Here is a 10,355-nt window from a genome sequence, read left to right as displayed (position 1 = left end):
GACAGCAACAACAACAACAACAACAAAAAGAAAAACAAAAGTTCTCATTCCAAAGAAACGAACTCCACTGAGAAGTCGCTCCAACTTTTTCACCAAAGTACAAAATGATTTCTAATTTATTGCCAACTGAAGGAACTCACATCTCATTAGATTTATTTGAAAAACCTCCTCTACTCGTTACATTTGAAAATGCATTCACTCAAAAAATTGGTCCATCTTATTCACCTGATGGTCCTATGCTCGAATTTGAAGTTTTAGGAGATAGAAACAACTTTATCGATCTTCAACGAACTCGCTTGGAGATTGTAGCACGCGTTGTTCAAAATAATGGTAATGTACTGCGAACTCAATCTACAGAGGCAGCACAATGAGACACCCCATATTTGGTTAATAATCCAATTTCATCTTTATTTTCCGAATGCACAATGTCCTTGAATGGAGAAAAAATTTCAACAACCAATGCCAATTTTGCCCATAAGAGTTTCATTGAGACCGAATTTTCACATAGTAATGATGCAAAGAAATTATGGCTTGCTTGTCAAGGTTATTATTATTTATATAATCCATCAGATATTGATGGTGCTAATGGGGGAGCTGAAGATGTCGCTGAACGTAAGCGAATCGTAGCTGCATCAACCGAATTCCGTTTATTTGGTAAAATTGCTTGTAATTTTTATCATGTGACAAACATCTTATCAGCTGTGTTACAATAAGACTTTCTCTGAGACGATCTCCTAATGACTTTGTTATCATGTCTGAGTATAGAGATAAACATTACCGTGTTGAAATCTCTGCGGCTAACCTATATGTGCGCAAAATGACAGTAACCGATTTTGTACTATCGTCGATAGAAAAAACTCTGTTAAAAACACCCGCAATATACAATCATATTGAAGTTTTACCAAGAATTTTTTTGGCCACAACTGGTGTGCAAAGCTGGTGACAAGAAAACGTTTTAACCAAAGAGCCAGTTCGTCGAATGATTTTAGCAATGAGCTCAAATACAGCATACCTGGGAACTAACCGAACAAACCCGTTTCATTATCAAAAATTTCAGCTGAATGAAATCATTGTTTACCGAAACCATCTACCCATTGCAGGAACTCCTGTGTCAACGACTGATAACAAAAGAATATACTATAACACATTGGAAGCTCTAGACTTTGTTTTTAAAAATGATCATGGAATCAGTTTGGCTAATTATCACAATCATTATTTTATGGCATTTGATCTCATATCTACTCAGGAGGCTTTACATGACTTTATTCATCCTGAATTAACCAATTGCACTATTTCAGTAGAACTGAAACTTGATGCAACGCTGGGGGAAAATGTAGAGTTACTTTTCATGGGAGAGCGTGCATCAACAGTTTACGTGCGTTCCGATAAAAAATCAGCTAAAAATACTCTAATGAACTGAATTGGTAAAAAAATGGACAATTTACAGATTACTGAGCCTATTAACTGATGCAAGCATTTGAAACATCGATTTCGCGGCATTTTCCTCGCAAACTTAGCATTTAATTCAATATTGAAACGCGACAAAACTTTCATGATAGTGAACGCATCAAACTCAGACCAGCCAAAAACTCATTGGTTACTGTTTGCTCAAGCTGGTAGTCAAATCTTTTTTGCAGATCCGCTTGGACGAAGCCTACACAACTATCCACATGTATACAAAAATATGAATCGTTCTATCCATGAGGAAACCAAATACTGATGGATAAGCCAATCCAATCAGCTAACTCGATCTTGTGCGGACTTTTTTGTATTTATGTTGCTCATGTTATATTTTTATCTAAATTTCCTATAGGTTTCAAGGTTAACGACCATGACATGATGCGTTTTGCTAAACATATGATGTTATAACTTTGTGATACTGATGCATTTCTTTAATGATTTATAATTTGTTTAAAAAAACATGTTTTATGGTTGCTAGAACACTTGCCTCTGGCTTTATCGCAGGCTCTTAAAATCGTTTTTGGAATTTAAATTTCTTTTCCATTATAAATTTAACAAACAAAGTATTTGAATCAATCTCTAAACGACCATACCCACTCAAAATCATATCAAGAATTTTAGGAAACTCGGCGGCATTATCACCATTCAAAATATTAATGAAGCGTTCAATTGTTACATTAGTGATTAAATCGGTTTGAGTTTGAATGGATCGAGTTTGAGAAGCAAAGCAAACTTGTGGCAATCTTTTTCGTAGAGAAGCACCACCAATGTCAGCTGACTTGTTAATATAATTTTTGTAGTTGACAGCAATTTTTAATTTTTCCATCAGGGGTCCCGATAGGTGAAATTTACTGCAACCCATTATTAGATGTTTGAAAGATGAGAGTAGACAAGGTACAATGAAACTGGTTGAAGTCATCTTGTTCACTACGTCGACACAATCTTTTGTTACTTCAATGAGAACATGGATGTGGGGAGGGGTATCGTCGAGCAATTGGGCGCAATACTCGTTGTAAATTGAATGGGTTGCAAAAGCAAAATTGGTGTTTAGAGGGATTTGTGAGGTGTCGGGTTCAGTGTTCAGAATAAAACATTTAAATTTCTTTCGAAATTTTTTTAAAAATTCAGGCGACTGCTCATACATTGCTTCAACCATTCTGCTGGTTAAATCAAATTATGCAGTCGTTTTTTTTTCTGTTTCAAGCAATTCTACACTTTTTATGATTCGAGTATTCATCATCCGCCTCGTTTTCATAACCACTTTCAGCGAATTCTTTTTTGGGACGGACTGATCGTTTTGACGTGTATCGTTTTTTAAGATGTTTATCATTTACAGCTGAGGATGAGGAGGAAGAAGATGAAGTCTTTTCACCAGTTTGCTTTTTAACCATTTTTTTATTCTTTGAATAATTATCTGCCAAACAATCAAATTCTTTTGTCGTCAAGGTCACTGCTTGATAACACTTAAACACACCATCTTCATTCTTTTTATACAACTTAACTGTGATATATGTACCCGTTTTGTCAAAAGTGTTCGTTCCAACTCGTACAATGCGTTTTTCTCCCGAAGATATTTCTTGAAAATCATCGTAAAAGTCTGTATCATTTTCTAGCGACGAGTACATAGTGGTGGTGGTAACGGTAGTGACTTGTTGGTTCAACTGTTTTACGATAGAGTGAAATGAATGATGAATTGGATAGAAGATAAACAAATCTCTGTGGTAAACCTAAGCTCCAAGAAGGAACATCCAATTAATTTTAGTGATTAGAAATTTATCAGGCATATAAACTTTTTTTACACCTGTCATTATTGTCTGGCACTCTTTAAGTAGCTCAAAAATCAGCATATACATTCACGTCGGTACACGTGTAAATCCTTTGATGTGGTCTGCTGCATGCCTTATTGTCTAGGTGGCATATAAAACAGGATTAAGGTTTTTCTTTGAAGTATATTTATTCCAACCTAACTGGCGGGTTAGAATTATACTTTTCATAATATTTAATCTAATTGCCAGCCACACATGCAGCCGCACCTTTCTCACCCACACATTACACTAGCTTTTGCATAAATCTGAGTTGGTTTCATTCTCTCAATTCTTTTCAAATTTTCGGTCAGAAGCTTAGTTTGTCAAAATAATTCTAAACTTAAAATGACTGCTCCTCTACAAATCATTTCCATCTCAGATTATGAGAGAACAATAATCTACCAAACTTATACGAGAGAATCAGTTGCCATTGTGCTGCAGCAGAGAGAGAGTCTAGCATCCTCTCCAATCAACGACCTCGCCGCCAATCAACAATGGCAAGAGTGGTCAACGAAGAGTCATATAATGCTGCCCAACTATGTGCTCGATCACATTGACCTTTTTTGTCAGGAGCGTAAGCGGATGTATGAAAGCCCAACAATCCATCAATCCTACCCGGCTCTCGAAAAGACTGAAATAAACGACGTGGGATACCTCGATGAATAACCAAGAAAAATACTTTTTCGGTATGATTGTGACTCCATACATCTTTACGAGAACCAAGAGGGATTAATTCGCGATTATGCTGAACGCGAGGGCTACTGGGACATTCAAACAACCATCTCTTCTCCCGATTCTACTGTTCTAGATCAAGTTACTCCAATCTCTTCTATTTTGGCTTCAGAACTAAGCAGTAGAACTCAGAATTTCATCACCCCAGTGATGGACCTGGCTACTCCTGAAACTCCGCCTGTCAATGCTAGCTACGCACCGAAGAAAAGGAAAATAGAGTTTAAACAGTTCTGAAAACTTAAAAAACTCTATTACATTTTCAATCTTGCGTTGTTCTAAAATTGAGTTTTTGTGTTGTTCTAAAATTTTTATTGAAAAAATTATCAACTAATGGGTACAAATTCTTATTGGATAACTGACCTCAACGATGAATTAAAGTTTGTTTTGTTCTTTTCAATCAATAAAAAGGAAATAAAAATAAAAGAAAAAATTAATAGAAGAAAAAAATCAGAATAATTTTAAAAAGTCGGCATAAAAGTCTTAAAGTATACACTTTTGTCAGTTTTTTTAATGCTCATTTCGAAAAATCATAAAAGGTAAACTGAATACTCTTCCTTAGATTTTATCTAATGATGTTAAAACAAAAAACATAAAAATGTTTTTGTTAGGTTTTTTCATAATTGTTTTCAAAATGTAAATATTAACACAGAAAAAGATAAAGAGAGAGAGAGAGAGAACTGAAGATCCATAAACCCCATTAATATCCCTTTTGGGATTTAGCTTTTCAAAAAAAAGCTATTTATGGATGGGTCTGGCAATTCTGCCGGTTAATCAACCATAGTTAATTTTGGCTCTTTACACTCTCTATTTTTGTTTTTTCTCTCTCTCTCTCTAATATGTCTACAGCCTGGTGGGGTTAGCCAGGACTCTTAGGAGTAGACTTTAGAGAGTGTATGAGCCAGTATAAAGCATTATATATAATAAAATCACATGTCTATAACAGATTTCACGTTTAATAATACTCATTTTCAGGTTAAAATGGTTAAAAAAATACAAAATATTTTTTTTTCTCAATTTTTCAACATGGGTTACAACCCTGTCCAATAAACCACGACAAATTGATTGCACCAGGTTTCATTGGATTTGGAGACAAAAAGTCAGGAATATGTACTGAAAATAAAACATCTCAAATTTTTGACCCGACATTACAGTGGGGCAAGCGTTTCAGAGGTTCCTAATGAATAGCAATGCCGGGTAGTTATTGCCTACTGCACCAAACAGCCCTGCATCAATCTTTTGATGAACTATATGTGAAATTTGTCAGAATACTAATTTATTTGAGAAATGAACAAAGTTCTCAACTATCATATATCATTTTTGTCAGGTATGTTTGACTTGACTTGATTGGTGGGTCTTCCTTGCTTGACTTGATTGGTGGGTTACCATTTTGGTTGAAACAAAGAACTTGGCAAAAAAATTCAAATATATTTTCAAAATTTATTGAAGTTGACTAAACAGGGAAGTTGGTAATAGCAGTGATGTTAACATTCACACACTTTAGGTAAAAGAAATAACATTCCCGGATTGATCCCTTCATGGAATTGTCAGCTACTCTAACCACAAGTATTTATACTATTTAATACAGTTGAGTCATTTACCCAAAATCGAATTGACAGTCATTTCACAAAACCATATAAAGCCCCAAAACTACAACCACTTCAAAGCCACTGTTGATTTTATGCTTCACCCACGTAATTGAGTTTAATACGGTCTTGATCCAAATTTGGTTTTTGAAAAACTTTTCACTTCTCGCTTTTGCTTTGTCAAAATCAGCTTTGGTAAAACTTGATAAATTTCTTGAAAAGAATTTTTCTTTCCTGAACTCTCAATCTCGAACAAACAATGCCTAACTCAAGTGGAAAACAGACACCAGTCATTTGTTGGACCTGCTCGAAAGTCTTTAGTTCACCAAAGAACTTGTGACGACATGAACAAAATATCCATAAGATATTCGCAGCCCCACCGCCACTAACTAAATGTGACGAACATCGTCTGCTCCAACTGAATCTGCGTTTAGGGGAAAGTTAAGACGATACGAGTTGAGCGTTAGGGAGGATGAATTAGATCTGATGAATGTAATCATGCGAAACAAAGAGGAAATTGATGCGTTGATAGACGAAAGAGTGCAGGAAGGACCCTGTAAATTTCAACTGCATGTGGACGTGAGTATGATAAAGTTCTCGAGCGATACAAACAAAACTGGTGACGGGGAATTACGCCACGAGAAGACAATGTTATATCTGAATTCTAAGATGATCAATGTCTTCTTCAATGGAATCGAGAAGGAGACATATTTGGAATTGATTGAACATATGGTCAATATCATCAACACGTTCACTTCTCATGGTAGCGGTTGGATTGTGGAGCGCATCGAAAAGCTGGCTGTAAATTTTGCAGCATTTTCTCCGATCCGTGCTGGCTCATACATTGACCTTCATGATTCATTGAAACCGGCGAAACAGAGATTCACCAACATTAAAACGAGAAACAATCAGAAGTGCTTTCTATACTGCTTTGTAGCCGCGTACCATGATCAATATTCAGAGACCACAACTGCTCTTTATCCTGCTGCCCAAAGCTACCAATATCGAAACAAACTGAAAAATTACAAGCTCTCCCAAAAAGATGTTGTAAAAATTAAAGGCTGGTACGAGATGCCAATGAGACTATACGATATTGACCAATTTGAACAACTTAACAACCGTCAAGTCAATGTATTCCGGTGAGCATTGATTTTTTTGACAAAACATTTGTTTAATCATTTATAACACATTACGTTCATCCAGAAAGCCGAGCACTCAATTTTTTGTTTTCATTAGGTACAAAGAAGGTGAATTGCTACTTTTGAGAGTGTCCAGCAAATACTCAAGTGATCTATGTGTTGACCTACTACTACTCAGCAACGGACAAACTCATCACTATGTGCTGATCACTGATTTGATGAGGGTGGTGGAATATGTGCGTGGAAAACTACACCGAGACCGAAACCAAATGCATCGATACACTACAAAGACACCAGGAAATGTGCTACCAAGACAAGGGAGTGATAATCACTATGCCAAAACCGGGAAAAGACACTCATCGTTTCAAAAATTTAACTTCCAGCTGGAATGTACCGAGAGTTATTTACTTTGACCTCGAATCGCTACTACTACCCGTATACGGACCGCAACCCGACCCCAAAAAATTTAAGACCCAAACACTAGAGATTCATCAACCATGCGGTTACGCTCTGGCCGTTGTTGAATTTGGGAAGCGCGAAGTTTTGAAGTTTGAACTGAAGAGAGGAGAAAATGTAATGAAGGAATTGATCGCCTCGCTCGAATCGTTGGCGAAACAAATATACCTCGAAAAACGCAAGTATTACACGTTCAATGGCACACCAAGTTGCACGCGTGAAGAAGCGCACACTTGTTGGATATGTGAAACAGAATTTGCTGACAATGACCAAGTTGTACTTGATCACTGTCACTATAGCAACAAGTTCTTGGGGTGGGCGCATAACGAATGCAACATCAGTCGAAAAACGGCGAACTATATACCCGTAATAGCGCATAACTTGTCAAACTATGATCTGCATCTCATTATAAAAGCGCTCTCAAACAGTAACCCCGAAAACACTTACTCAGTGATCCCTTCCACAGAGGAGAAGTATATATCACTCACTATGTCGGTCTATATCAAATCATACACCGATAAAAACGGAAAACTCAAAAAAGTGTATGAAAATCTACGTTTCATAGACTCCTATAATTTCATGCTGTCCCCCCTTTCAAAACTCGTCGAATACTTGCCGGAAGGAAAATTTTTCCTTCTGGAAAATTACTTTGAAGAACTTGGTTACTCGGCAGAACAGATAGCATTGCTAAAACAAAAAGATTTCGACCCGTATTCATACTTTAGTAGTTTTGAATAATTTCGAGAAACTCGACTGCCACCAAGAAAAATGTGGAGCAACATTTTACAGGGAGGGGAAATAAGTGTTTCGAAAAATCAGTACAACCATGCCATTAAAGTTTTCGCCGAAATGAAATGCAGATCACTAGGCGAGTACCATGATGTATACCTAGCAACAGACGTACTACTACTCGCTTCAGTATTCGAAGCCTTTCGTGAAGTTTGTTACGAAACGTACGGATTAGTTTGTGCATGCTACTTCACGGCTAGTAGCCTCTCGGGCGATGCATTCTTAAAAGTCTGCAATGCAGACCTCAAGTTACTTACTGAAAGGGAGCATTTGAACATGGTTCAAAAAATGATTCGGGGAGGGATGTCATCGATATATGCACCCCGTTTTTTTAAAGCCAACAACAAATACCTCGAAGACTACAACCCTGAAGAGCCCTCTAGCTATCTGTTGAATATAGACGCTAACAATTTATACGGGGGTATTATGAAACACTCCCCCCTTCCCATCAAAGATTTCTCAATAGTTGAGGAAAGTCTCGAATATATTTTGCAAACCGACAATAACTCTGAGTGGGGATACATTTTGGAAGTGGATCTCAGTATACCTGAGGAACTTCAAGATTACTTTGCAGACTACCCGCTAGCCCCCTCACGTGAAGTTATCGGCATGAATAAATTAAGTAACGAGCAAATACAGATGTTAGGGGAGATGGGGGTCACGTCGCTACCAAAGGTACCAAAACTGGTTCAAACATTAGATCCAAAGGAAGGGTACGTTCTGCACTACCTTACATTAAAACTCTACATAGAACTAGGCTTAAGAGTTACCAAATTGATTAAGGTCTTAAAATTTCATCAAGGTAAATAGATGGAGCCCTTTGTGGATTTAAACACTCAATTGAGAATGTCAGCGCGCAACAAATTTGAAGAGAACTTTTACATGCTCATCGTAAATTCACCATTCGGAAAAACTATGGAACCAAAACGAGGACGCAAAAAACTAGAAATTAGTAGAAACGAAAGAGAATTGCTTCAAAAAACAGCTTTGAGCACGATGAAAAGCTTCCAGATAATCGACGAGTAAGGTGCTGACACAAATTCGTTTATCTATGCGATAAAAACCGAAGACGTATACGCAGATCTGCAAAAACTGAGCGATAGTTTCGATTTTTCCAACTACCCAAGCGATCACTTCTTATTCAGCAATGTGAATAAGAAGGTTGTATTGAAATTTAAGGACGAGGCGGCGGTAAAAATCATTGAAGAATTCATCGCGTTGAAACCAAAGCTCTACTCGTTGAAATATGCAGGTTAGTATTGAAAAAAGCACCTCTCCGAGTCCCATCCATTTCTTTACATTAAGGGTTCCATCCATTGGTGTTTTGGATCTTGTTGGGACCAAATTAATAACTTTTGTTGATCCCTGTCAATTTGAATAGACATAACTAGCCCTGAAAGGCTCTGATTCTTCATTTTATAACTTAAAATGAAGAACCATTCATCATTTAAAATGTTTTGAGCAAATACTCACCACAAACGCACTTTTGTAACTTTTGACGTGAACAAATTTAAAATTTTGATATGGAATGATTTTTTGATAATGACACGATTTGGAATTTTTATGATTTGGAATGAATTAAGATATTTAAACTTTTTGGAATTGAAAAAATTGGAATGTTATTAGATATTGAGTCTTCAAAATATTCAGATTTGGGAACCGTTTTCGATATTAACATTAGAACCTGGCTTGCGAGTTTTTATGGGCTTACAGAGCTAAAAATATGTTTAGGGGCTAATCTTTGTTCTTCATTTAGATTCAACTAGCAAGAGGAGTGCAATAGGAATAGTGCAACACTCCCAACAGCAACTTACACACCAGAGGTTCAGGAAAACATTACTGAGTGGAAAAACCCTTCGTATATACAACTACTCAATAAAGTCGAAAGTCCATACCAACATAACCATAGCGCAGAACCGAATTGCCCTTTCACCCTTCGATAGTAAGCGGTTCTTACTATTCGACGGGATAGCTACATTGCCTTTTGGACACAAGTCTACAGAAGAAAATGTGTTCTTCGAGGCCATTGCGGAACAAAGCGAGTGGGCAAACTCACAGTTGACAAATACCCCGACTTATAGCAGCGAAAACAGCAAAAGCTGGCAATCACCGGAATTCCGGGTCCCAGATTGGAGCTTTCTTCAAGAAAGCTATACGGAGGAAGAGCTTCAAGAAGAAAGCGCAGCTAGCAAATCAAGAGACCCTCAGCCTATCAATAACCCATTCATTCTAACAGAAGCGTCTGTTAGTTTTAGTCAGAAAAAAAAGAAAAAACTTGATAAAATTGATCAATAAAAACTTTTCTCTTAAAAATGTCGGCTAAATTGCCTTTTTACTTGGAATTACGGCTGTACATTTGTAAATATAAATTATTCAGCAAACATTGTTTT

The sequence above is a fragment of the Symsagittifera roscoffensis genome, chromosome 5, assembly GCF_963678635.1.
Source record: "Symsagittifera roscoffensis chromosome 5, txSymRosc1.1, whole genome shotgun sequence".
Taxonomy (NCBI): Eukaryota; Metazoa; Xenacoelomorpha; order Acoela; family Convolutidae; genus Symsagittifera; species Symsagittifera roscoffensis.
This window is presented reverse-complemented; position numbering follows the sequence as displayed.